The sequence below is a fragment of the Thermobia domestica genome, chromosome 2, assembly GCF_964235325.1.
Source record: "Thermobia domestica chromosome 2, izTheDome1.hap1.1, whole genome shotgun sequence".
NCBI classification, from domain to species: Eukaryota; Metazoa; Arthropoda; class Insecta; order Zygentoma; family Lepismatidae; genus Thermobia; species Thermobia domestica.
In genome coordinates, this window is record NC_137455.1 from 46,601,313 (window position 1) to 46,614,842 (window position 13,530).

At 32.9% G+C, this 13,530-nt stretch overlaps 1 protein-coding gene and 2 non-coding genes across 4 annotated transcripts in view; 1 reads left to right on the forward strand and 2 right to left on the reverse strand.

The window, feature by feature from the left end:
• LOC145671617 (cysteine-rich secretory protein 2-like) overlaps positions 1 to 13,530 on the reverse strand; it is a 242,389-nt gene that overhangs the window by 156,724 nt on the left and 72,135 nt on the right. The gene's annotated exons all lie outside the window — the stretch shown is intronic.
• On the forward strand, positions 2,817 to 2,888 carry TRNAP-AGG (transfer RNA proline (anticodon AGG)). Its single transcript has one exon. It is a non-coding gene; the product is annotated as a tRNA-Pro (tRNA).
• On the reverse strand, positions 4,103 to 4,174 carry TRNAP-AGG (transfer RNA proline (anticodon AGG)). Its single transcript has one exon. It is a non-coding gene; the product is annotated as a tRNA-Pro (tRNA).

Consider the following 13,530-nt stretch of genomic DNA (forward strand, 5'->3'; position numbering starts at 1 on the left):
GTATTACTTAATCGCGTTGATACTCGTAACATATGTTTTCCTAAGATACTGTAAATTCACTGGCGTAACTTTTTTCAGTCATACCGTACAGGCTTCTGGGTCTGTTGTGAAAAAAGTCTAAATTATATAAGTGATATGGAATATACGAGAAGTAAACGAATGATTCATTTTCTTACTTTATCTTTTTAATATGTTACGAGCTCAACCTGCGCTGTCTATACAGTGCATCATTCTAATATGAGCATGAATCCCCTTCCTACTTTCTCACTGTATCTCTATATGTCCATTTAGGGTCACAAATGAAAGGACGGGAGGACTCAAAGGGAAAGAAGGAACATTAAAAAGAAAAAAAAAAGTTTTAATATATAGATGTTGGGACGAGTTTGTGGTAAACTTGGAGTGGAGAAGCGATAGATGATCTTAAATGGAAATAATTCTTTCTTATAAATTCATAATCGAGTACGACTCGTTGTGGTTGTGGTTCATAATCTTTCATAATAATTCATAATCTTTGAAGCTGCCAATATGAAATAGGTTTTGGCAGTTAGGTTACAGCAAAGCGTCTTTCAATTTTCATATGTTGTTCTTCTACTGATTGCCTAACCCATTGGTATCAAATTTAGCAACGCCCTAGTGTCAATGTTAATCTCTTGGACTCAAAACGACGATTCGTGAAACGCTAAATAGAAAAATAACGGTATGATTTTTGAAAATTTGAATGAAAATTGGCAAATCTAGATAAAATTTGGGATTGACCAGCAAGAATGGCACGTTTCTAGTTCTTGTGGTTTCTTAAAGGAATTTGCCTCAAATATATAAAGGTTTGGATTAATTTTATATGTGGTTTAGCTTTAAGTTACTGGGGCTTTGAACCCGCATATCCCAACAATTGCTCGCTTACGGATTCGCACCGAGATTTTTCGGTACCATTTCTAATTTTTGTTAAAACACTTTACTTCTTTATTTTTTTATTTTTGTAAACCAATAAACAAAGCTACGGATGTTTAAAATTTTCAAACGGCCGCCATTTTGAATCAAAAGGGTTGATGTAGCTCACCAACAAACGAAACCAAGTCAATATTCGGTTCGCTAACTAAAAATGTAGAATGCAGTACTTCATAATACATATTTATCTCCGCCCTTCTGAAGGCGACATTGAGGAGAGCCATGTTGTTTAACACGAGAGAATCCAGGATTAGCATTTTAAAAAACTCAGTTTTTATTACCATCTTTTATTATTGTTTTATTTTATTTTATTATCGTTATTTTTTATTAAATTGGATTAAGTACAGACGCAGCAGCTGAAATGCGTGGGGCAGGGGGCATGTATGAGTAAATCGATGAACGATCGATCTAGGGCGCAGTAAAACTAGTTACGCCATTCCCTTAACCCTCTTATATATCAGAAAGCTAATATTTCAAACTTCTCCTGTTGGTTACACTGCAAATCCTAAAACTTCAAAAAATTTTAAGATTCTGCATCTGCTGAAGGTACTGTACCTAAATATTTTGGGGTTTGGGAATAGTCCCATTTAAAATACACAGAGTCAAATTTTAAAATCCTCATACAACCCTGTTAAAGAGATTTTTTGACTATTTTCTTGTTTATTTCAAAAATCCTAAGAGGAAAAACAAATGTTAAATTGCCCGCATACACAAGAAATTCACAAGTTCACAATGAATTTTATGAATTTGTATTAAAAAAAAACTCTTTGGGAGGGGGAGGGCGGGCATTACCTTGATTATGTTTCTTGTCTGAGATTTCTGGCTAACAGTTACTGACATCTTCTATATAACTACCTACTGGTTGTATGTTATATGATAAAGTTAGAAATAAAATTGAAACATTTTCACTAAGAATAATTATTCTTCTTTCGAATTTATAATTCAAATTTATAAAGATGATTTAAATTTGTAAATATAACAAATAGACCTTAATAAAAACTATCATAGTTAAACATAGTTGATTTTTGTCAAAATTGACTTTGGTTCCTAAATTTAGACATCCGTGTCCTCTTGAAAAGATGGTAGGCAATTTAGAGTCACATAGTTCGTGTATTTGTATTTAAAAAGTTAATTTATTCAAAGAAGAAAAAGATAGAAAGAAGTCTGGAGATGTCAACAGTGCTGTAATACTAATTATGTACTTGGAATTCAATATTAACAGAAAGTACAATTTTTTTATGTATTACTTTTGTTACTTCCCTCTTGGAAATTCGTAATCGCAATCCGTATCATTACAATTAACTTCTCTTAATTTTTGTTTGTTAGTAGATACTCTGTAAAGGCTAGTAAACTTATTTAGTTAAACTATTTTCCCTTATTTTGAAATTTGTAATAATAATAATAATAATAATAATAATAATAATAATAATAATAATAATAATAATAATAATAATAATAGGTTTAATAAGCTATGACGTCACTTAATTTCATATGTTTCTGTTTAACATCAATTTTTAGCACTGAGGCTATATGAGATATGGATGGAATCCAAACTATTACGTGACCCCTCAAGGAAACGAACCAGAGTCTACGAAGCAAGAAGCTGATTATTGCTCCTCAATGGAACTTTATTATTATTATCATTATTATAAAGTATGTTAACTATGGAGCTTCATCTCATGTGGATTCCAGTTATATCGCTTATTTCATCTAACAAGTAAATAAAACTGTTTATGGTATTGAGAATACAGTAGAAAACGAGCAGACAATGATCTAAGAACCAATAGGGTACTTTACGAGCAAGCAACTTTCTCCTATTCTTAAAAATAAAATCACTATTTCATACTTTTCTAAAATACACAGGAGCTCGTGGCTCGTTGGTCTAGGGGTATGATTCTCGCTTAGGGTGCGAGAGGTCCCGGGTTCAAATCCCGGACGAGCCCTTATTTTCGTTATAATTATAGTTTTCCTGTTTCTTATCTTAAATTTTCTTTACGCAGTCTACGGAGGGCTGTGGTCAGACAGATAGCACTCACTAAATTGGGAGATACGTGGTGAGCATATCGGTTTCCAAAGTCATTATATTGTAACTTTTGAACTGGAATTCACTCTCTCTTAATTCAAGGAAAATTCCGTCATAACTATATGAGCAGCGTACGCATCTTTGGTGCAGGAAATCGGGCTCGATTCCCGGTAGGAACTCATGTAGTTTGATTCCCAAGTTAAACTGTGAGTCCACGTCTCATATAGCCTCGGTGCTGAAAGGGACATCAAACTCTAACAACCAAGTAATCTATCTTACTTCAACCAGTAAGTTATCGTGTTAGGCCAACATCGGAAATTCTAAGAATTTATACGAAAAATAAGCTGGAGCTAAATATACACAGAAATATGAATTATTACTAAACAAAGTTTTACAGTTTTAACATATTTAAAATATTAGTCATTAGTCAAATGTTTAATGTTCAAGCATCGTATCATTCTATATCGTCTCCTAAAACATCTGATCTTATCTTCCTGCACCTGTATATATAACCAACAAATTGGAGGTTGATAGGTAAATCAATAAATGAATCACTACCTTTTTGGATCAAAAGATTCAATATATTTCAATCAATTTTTTTTAGGCCTTATATCAGGAGAACTATATACAGTGTAGCCAAACCCAAACTATCACTTAACTCAGCATAATGTCCTTATTCCGTTAAAAAAAAAAAAAAAAAAAAAAAAAAGATTTAGAGTCCGTTCAAAAATATTGTGCTTCCTGAGCCAAGAACTAATTATTGGCCAAGATCGTAATCCTTTGATCCATTTTTGGTATTCCTAATTTTCTTGTTCTTTATGTCGTCACTTAGGTTAGAATGCTCGTATCATCAAGATAATTTGTCCCCTTCAACATAACTTTCTTCATATTGTTGTTCTTCCTATCACCAAAAAGCTATCCTCACATTAAATACTTCCGATTTCGGAATGGTTAGAAAAATGTGTTAATTGTCATAAAATAAATAAAGAAAAAGAAACATAGAAAAGAAAGTGGAAAAAGAAACAACTGAAAATAAAAGAAAAGAAAGAAAGAAACACAGAAAAGAAAATTTAAGGTAAGAGATAGGAAAACTCGAATTACGACAAAGTGCTGTACCTAGGTATTTAAAAGAAAGGGCTCGTCCGGGATTTGAACCCGGGACCTCTCGCACCCTAAGCGAGAATCATACCCCTAGACCAACGAGCCACGAGCTGCTGCATGTTTTAGAAAAGTATGAAATAGTGATTTTATTTTTAAGAATAGGAGAAAGTTGCTTGCTCGTAAAGTGTCCCATTGGTTCTTAGAACATTGTCTGCTCGTTTTCTACTGTATTCTCCATATCATAAACAGTTTTATTTACTTGTTAGATGAAATAAGCGATATAATTGGAATCCACATGAGATGAAGCTGCATAGTTAACATACTTTATATCATTATTATTATTATTATTATTATTATTATTATTATTATTATTATTATTATTATTATTATTATTATTATTATTATTATTATTATTATTATTATTATTATTATTATTATTTGGGAGATTGTAATTTCTATTCAACTATAGCTAATAATGCGAGGTTATGTTTAGCAGAGGGGGTCCAAAAACACAAAATTTACAGGAGAAATGGATAATGCAACCATAACATAATATAACCACATCTAACCTAACCTGACCTATTCTAACCTAAGCTAACCTGAACTAACCTAAACTAACCTAATATCAGTAGAAATAAGCGAAATTCTATCATTTTTGGGAAAATTATGCCGGACCCCTACATTAACATAATGTAACATAAACTAACCTAAACTAATCTAAACTCACCTAAACTAACCGAACGTAAGCTAAACTAAACTAATGTAAACAGAAATTACCGAAATTGCAGCATTTTTTAGAAACAATTGCTGGACCCCTTCTGCTAAACATTAGCCATAATGTTTGTTGCTAGCTGTAATAATGACAATCATTTTCTCTATCTTCCACAAATATCATACACTGCCACCTTTTCTCATTTTATAAGTAGTATAGGTGTCACTGTAATAAGAGATTAGGTGAGTAAGTGCAAATTCTCATTTAGAAAAATAAAAATTGAGCCTGTACTAGAGCCACTCCACTTATTACTGTACTCATATGAAATTATCCACTATGACTCCAGAAAGACAACAGGACACGGTATGGTTAATGAAATATAATCCAAAACTCATGATTCACCGTTGAAGTTTAGTTTTTAATTAATTACTAGCTGAATTTGCGCTCTCTACACAGCGCATCATTCACATATGAGCTTGGATTTCTTTGTCATTCCTCACAACATCTGTACATAATATCCCTTTACAGACACAAGTGAAAGACGTCTTGATATAAATCGGCAAGGGGTACCATGAAGGGGAGATTTTTTTCGATTGTTTTTTTCAACATCTCACTCACACCGTTTGCAAGATTGAGCCTACTTCTCTTTGGAGTTTCTATGTTTTCTTTCTTCTTGCATGCCGTATGTAATAAGCAAATACATTACATACACAATTAATTATAATGTCAGTGATATATGGTGTTCATTAAACAAAACACTCCAAACAATAAAAATTCATCTTAGACTGGAGAAATGGTTATCCTTCGCTTTTCATTATATTTTGGCCATGAAACAAATGTCTGAGAGATATACAACCCTTGTATACAAGTATGTGGTTTTGGAATTATAACTCGTAGGATATAATGTTTTAGTTTTTTCTAATTTTAACACTTGCAGTGTACCAAATTTCACATAAGTAAATCCCCACGCTAAGCGGGTTTGCATATCCAGGCTCCTAACTATGAAAATATTTACGATCACTCCAACCCCAATCATTTCACAGATTCAACCTGTTGTATATAAGTTATTAGGGCATAAAATTGAATGTAATTTATACGAAAAACCCTTTTATGCATTGCAAGACCTGTAACGTCCAAATATTCACCACAAACTTATAGTTGTATCGACATAAACAAACAAACAAAATAAAAAAAAGTGTGGAGCAGGAAACCACTTTACACAAAAGTCAAAAGAGGTTATTGAAAGCATACGAACTGGTCGAGCGGTTTGGGTGACTAGTCTGTCAATCAGAAGTTTATGTGTTCAAACCCTGTAGAAAATATTCGTTTTGTTTTTTTTTTCTTAAAAGTGTGTTCCTATTTTCATCAGAGGACTGAGAACATTTCTTTGAATAAATCTTTGGAAACTACTTTTCTCTCAAATTCGATTAGAAGCGAACATTATATGAATTGCTAATCTAACATCCACAGCTGAGAACAAAATATTAAGTATGTTCAATATGTCATTATTATCCTTTGATTTGTAGTGAAAAACTAATTATAAGCATTGACAATTTCAGAAGATTCTCCCCGGTAATGGTCAAGATATGAATGAGAAAAAACTGATAAAACATTATTAGTCCATTTGAGCATGATCGAAGATAATTTATGGCCACGAAGGGGAAATTTATGTCGACAGGATCTCAAATTCTCCGACAGGTCATGCCCTGAAATCTTCACTGTTTGAAAGGTATCCTTAACAAATAGAATATTATATTTATTTCTCCTTCTACGTTTTGAAATGGAAAAATCATAATTTTAAATAGAATTATAATACGATAAGCATAAAGATTTATACAACTAATGAAGTAAATATCCTTGTGTAAGTTATCGATTTCTATTCGGATTAAAACTCGAATATTCGTTTGCATCACATTTTAAAGTAAATCCTCTCTATATATAGTTCCTACTGGAAAGCATGTTTAACTCCAATTACTTAATCAATATTTTTAATAATATATTTTTATTGTAATACTCTTACTATTCAATGTTGTATGCACTTAATTTCCCAAAGCAAAACCTCACAAATGTATAATTGACTAGTAAATATTATCAAATAAATTATCATTTAGTTTACGTAAACATTGCATCGCCTGATTTGAAACTTCGTATTTTAAATAATAATAATAATAATAATAATAATAATAATAATAATAATAATAATAATAATAATAATAATAATAATAATAATAATAATAGTAGTAGTAGTAGTAAAATCATAGCCATATCTTTATCAGAATTTCAGGCTTAGTCAATAAATGAATTCAACATAGTCTCTATTCGAAGCTCTATTTAATCGAATCAGATAGAAATACGAAGAGGAACTTCGAGAACAGGTAAAAATAATGTTACTTTGGTGGGTTTGAAAGTAACTTTTAAGAGTTTTTTTTCTTCTTTTTTTTTTTACAATTACAGACAAATGCCTTGGACACTATTTTCTTTTCTTTAAGTTAACTGATTCACCGAACGTATCTGACATATGAGTAACTTGTCTCTATTTTCTACTCGGTTATACACGTTTTACAATCTTTTCCATTAACCTTGAACGACAAGAACACGAACACAAAAACATCCACGTAGGTATGACAGTTAAAATTCCTAACTTCCCCCACGGGGAATCGAACCCGGAACCACATACACCTGAGGCACACGTGCTAGCCACTAGACCAGCGGGAAGAACAAATAAAATGTATTTTGTAGTGTCTGAAGTTTATAGCTATTTCACCCTGTTGTAGTATGTCTATTGATTTTTTAATGTTTACCGTATTCGTTACTTTGAGGAATGATATATATTATTGATATAGGTTTTATTACATATTCGGCCATAAATATTATATAAATTATCAGAATTATTCATGATCTTCCATGGAAATTCACTGGTGCATGCGCAGTAGAAACAGAAGAACACAATTTTCTGATGTTGGTCAGAACGCAAATTTCTAACAGGCTGTCTGAATTCCTTGGTGGAAAGCAGTAGTTCCCAACCTAGGGACCTGCAGCTTCCTCCTGAGTAAGCATGAAGAGCGAGTAAGGTGGCGAAAGCTACTGGCATAAAAGAATTGTGCAATAAGTAAATAAAGCACTACTTATTATGACTTTCAAATTCAGCTTGACAATTTTATAATTGCCGTTTTACAAAAACATCATATTGCACTAGGAGGGTATGCAAAAGTTTTGCTGGAAATAAATATAAATTCCTGGGATGATGATGATGATGATTATTATTATTATTATTATTATTATTATTATTATTATTATTATTATTATTATTATTATTATTATTATTATTATTATTATTGGTGTCCTACTTCTTGGCCAAGATGTGAAATATTCACTACCTTCTTCATACCGCTAAATCAATTTCTTCACTGTTTTCTCGTCACAGCTCATACCCCTAGCTATCTGAATGGCAATTTGTCTAATTGTTGCTCGACCTATGATTTTCCCTCGCATAGTAACAGATATTTTTCTACAGCTTTTAGAGCGAGGTATTTTGACAACCTGTAGAAATTTGCATTGTGATTCGTATTAGCAATGACAGTAAAGTGGATATTTCTGTTCCTACTGTGCATCATCAGTATCATTATATCAGAAGTATTCCGCCATTACCAGCGGGTCACTTACCGCAGCTGAGAAGCTGCCATGCTCCACGATCTTCTGTTAACCTCTCCATCTTCACATACGATTTTTCTGTTTTGATATCGCCAATAGCCTAATTCTGTTTCTATATAGTCTAATTCGTCCTCTCCCTCTCTTCCCTGCCACCATACCCCTCAAAATACTATTTCCTCCATCCTAAAGGCTCTTTTCGCCATTTCTATCCTTGCTTTTATTTCACGTTCGCATGTCAAATCATCACTAGTAATAGTACTCAGATATCGAAAACTAATCACTTGTTGTTTTTTCCCGCTCCTACTTCCATATTTCACACCGATCGCTTCGTTTCAATCACCATGGATTTTGTCTTTCTAACATTTATTTTCATCCCATATTCTTCACAAGCCTTTCTCAAGTTTTCTACATCTTATTAATTTTCTTTTTAGATTCTACAACAACAACCATATCAACCCCAAACCGTATACACCTCACCATTCTATCTTCTACGAAAATTCCATCTTCATTATGTAGACTCGTTTTCGTTATCTCTTCTAAATAGTTATTAAATAAAATATAATCGGCGGAATATAGCCCTATAATCTCTGTTGAACTCATCTTCCAATTACACTGTCTGTCTACTGCGCATGCACCAGTGAATTTCCATGGAAGATCATGAATAATTCTGATAATTTATATAATATTTATGGCCGAATATGTAATGAAACCTATATCAATAATATATATCATTCCTCAAAGTAACGAATACGGTAAACATTAAAAAATCAATAAACATACTACAACAGGGTGAAATAGCTATCAACTTCAGACACTACAAAATACATTTTATTTGCTCTTCCCGCTGGTCTAGTGGCTAGCACGTGTGCCTCAGGTGTATGTGGTCCCGGGTTCGATTCCCCGTGGGGGAGGTTAGGAGTTTTAACTGTCATACCTATGTGGATGTTTTTGTGTTCGTGTTCTTGTCGTTCAAGGTTAATGGAAAAGATTGTAAAACGTGTATAACCGAGTAGAATATAGAGACAAGTTACTCATATGTCAGATACGTTCGGTGAATCAGTTAACTTAAAGAAAAGAAAAAAGTGTCCAAGGCATTTGTCTGTAATTTGCAAAAAAAAAAAAAAAAAACTAACTCTTAAAAGTTACATCCAAACCCACCAAAGTAACATTTTTCTTTTATCTGTTCTCGAAGTTCCTCTTCGTATTTCTATCTGATTCGATTAAATAGAGCTTCGAATAGAGACTATGTTGAATTCATTTATTGACTAAGCCTGAAATTCTGATAAAAATATGGCTATGATTTTATTACTACTACTACTACTACTACTACTACTATTATTACTATTATTATTATTATTATTATTATTATTATTATTACTATTATTATTATTATTATTATTATTATTATTATTATTATTATTATTATTATTATTATTATTATTATTATTATTATTATTATTTAAAATACGAAGTTTCAAATCAGGCGATGCAATGTTTACGTAAACTAAATGATAATTTATTTGATAATATTTACTAGTCAATTATACATTTGTGAGGTTTTCCTTTGGGAAATTAAGTGCATACAACATTGAATAGTAAGAGTATTACAATAAAAATATATTATTAAAAATATTGATTAAGTAATTGGAGTTAAACATGCTTTCCAGTAGGAACTATATATAGAGAGGATTTACTTTAAAGTGTGATGCAAACGAATATTCGAGTTTTAATCCGAATAGAAATCGATAACTTACACAAGGATATTTACTTCATTAGTTGTATAAATCTTTATGCTTATCGTATTATAATTCTATTTAAAATTATGATTTTTCCATTTCAAAACGTAGAAGGAGAAATAAATATAATATTCTATTTGTTAAGGATACCTTTCAAACAATGATAATTTCAGGTCATGACCCGTCGGAGAATTTGAGACCCTGTCGACATAAATTTCCCCTTCGTGGCCATAAGTTATTTTCGATCATGCTCAAAGTAGACTAATAATGTTTTATCAGTTTTTTCTCATTCATATCTTGACCATTACCGGGGAGAATCTTCTGAAATCGTCAATGCTTATAATTACTTTTTAATTACAAATCAAATGATAATAATGACATATTGAACATACTTAATATTTTGTTCTCAGCTGTGGATTTTAGATTAGCAATTCATATAATGTTCGCTTCTAATCGAATTTGAGAGAAAAGTAATTTCCAAAGATTTATTCAAAGAAATGTTCTCAGTCCTCTGATGAAAATAGGAACACACTTTTAAGAAAAAAAACAAAACGAATATTTTCTACAGGGTTTGAACACATAAACTTCTGATTGACAGACTAGTCACCCAAACCGCTCGACCAGTTCGTATGCCTTCAATAACCTCTTTTGACTTTTGTGTAAAGTGGTTTCCTGCTCCACACTTTTTTTTATTTTGTTTGTTTGTTTATGTCGATACAACTATAAGTTTGTGGTGAATATTTGGACGTTACAGGTCTTGCAATGCATAAAAGGGTTTTTCGTATAAATTACATTCAATTTTATGTCCTAATAACTTTTATACAACAGGTTGAATCTGTGAAATGATTGGGGTTGGAGTGATCGTAAATATTTTCATAGTTAGGAGCCTGGATATGCAAACCCGCTCAGCGTGGGGATTTACTTCTGTGAAATTTGGTACCTGTAAAAATGTAATAAAGAAATAATGGGCATGTTTTTTAAATATTCAATTAGAACTAAACAATGTACACAATTTGCAATCGATCAGTGAAAACGTCATCTTTCTAGAAACGTCCACAAATGTACAGTTTAGAAGAACTTCAAAGGTAGAGCGTTCACTTCTGGTGCATGGGGTTCCGGGTTCAAACCCTGCTCCCTCCAAGTGAACTTTGAGGTGGACAAACATCGTGTGCGTGGGTTTCCTCGGGGTTCTCCCGCTTCCTCTCACTTTCTTCATTCCACCATTTCATTCATTTCTTATCACCACCGTCTCCTTTAGCTTAGCCGGCAAAAACGTGGGACGTAAAACTCAAAGATTTCATTTTCCTTGTACTAAGAATGGCCAGACATTCAACTTGTTACTATTTTCCCTAAGTAGAGAACCACACTACAGCGCTAGTGAAAAGGGTTTCAGGTTGTCACCAAATCTCCCTACACGAATGTTCTTAAATGTGGTCAGGAAAAATGTTCGGATTTTCTTGCACTGGACTTACAGAACTATCTTCTGTCATATCTACATCATCTGTTTCCCTTAGCCTCGGTACTTAACCGTGGGATGTAAAATTAGAAATTTCATTTCATTTCATTTCTACATCGTCCGCGTACCACATGACTGGTACTGTACGTTCAGTCTTAATCCACTGATGATATCTTGAATTTCCTTAACCGCATAGCCCAAAGCGACGTTTGAAAACTACAGGAATAAAGAATCTTACTGCTTCAGACAGTTTTAAATTCCGAAACAGTCAATGCCTATTCGCCCCTTACTACAGGGTGTTCGGGGTAAATTTGACAGTTGATTTTATTGCATGTAGATATGAGTTGTCGAAAGGTGTTGCAAGCGTTCTCACATATTATTTCTCTTTGGTTTCGGATACAGCTGTGAAATCAAACAGAATTGCAATGGACGAATGAAAGCCACCAGAATATTGGAAAAGGGTTACCTGCATCATGATGATTCGTTCCGGCCACCAGGGGCGCCGGAACCGGGGGGGCAAGGGGGGCAGTTGCCCCTCCTGAAATTTTCAGGGAGGGCAAGACACTCCTTTTGCCCCCTCACTTTCAGACTGTAGAAACATCACACAACACTGATTATAAGAACTAAATTTTGCTTTTTATGGTAATGTGAAAAAATTATCTATTCCAGATTCATCTTTCTCTTTGAAACAAGGGACCGAGCGCTTTTTCTTCCCCCATGTTAGAAAGAGTTAAGAAAAAGAATTGAAAATTCTCTTTATTTCCATTGGTGTACATTCTCAAAACACTGTAAGTTCTTTAAAAATTGTTGTTTAAGTTATCGTAAGTCTGCAATATGAAACGAATCGTCGAGCGAGATTTTAAAGTTTGAAAAATATAACAGTTTAAATGAGTAACAAGACATTTAGGATCTAAATACATTTTCCATAAAGTTAAATTCTTACAAACTATATGCAGAGTGCAGTAATTTTTATAGTGAGGAGGAAAAATGTATAAGGTAGGATTAATAATTGAGAGCATATGAAAAATGCGAACTCCATTGTCGTTCCTTTCGTTTAACCCTTTCACTGCCATTTTTTTTTTGGAGTGAGAAACATTATATGGCTACTTTAAGTTGTTTTCAAACATATAAATATATATATATATAAAACATTTTCCACCGTTTCGTTTTTCGACGTGGGAAGGGTGAGACATTATGTATCCCACTGATATTTTTACGTGGGACCTATATGTCCCAGTGGTAGTGACATGAATGATCATCTTGTATTTTCAATTATGATACGTATATTGCAAAAAAAAAAAAAAAAAAAACAATTGAGTCATATTTATGATTACAAATATTTTACATTTCGGCATCCTTTCCCAAATGACAGTACATGCAACCACTGCTTTATCACTAGCACATTGTTCCTCAATTTCATTGTTCACGTTCACTTCCACTACTGTCTATTTGATAATGTTCATAACAATTCTGTGAACCATTTGCAGGCTTCTCTTTACTAGTGGAACATCGATTCATAGCAATAAGATTCGGTAAATTACCAGGGGTCCTCTGAGAATGTATTGTGGGACACATATGTCCCAGTGGTAGTGAAAGGGTTCAGATATGAGTGCAGAACACCTGTTTCAGCTCTCCTTTCAGACTAAGTTCGTAAACAAGAATAAGGAAGACAGTCACTGCTTATAATAACTAGTAGTCTTAGATATTTAGCTCCCAGTGGTCAAGCAATCAGTGAACATTTGCATAGTACGGATAATTTGATGTCGCTCCTGGCTGAAAGAAAAATGGATGTGCCCGTTCTCAATCAATGGATTAATCGACGGGATAACTGGCTTAGTGCTGATTAAAAGAATGAAATTTTAAGGATTATGGGACATGCAATATAGAGAGACTTGGTAGCAGAAGT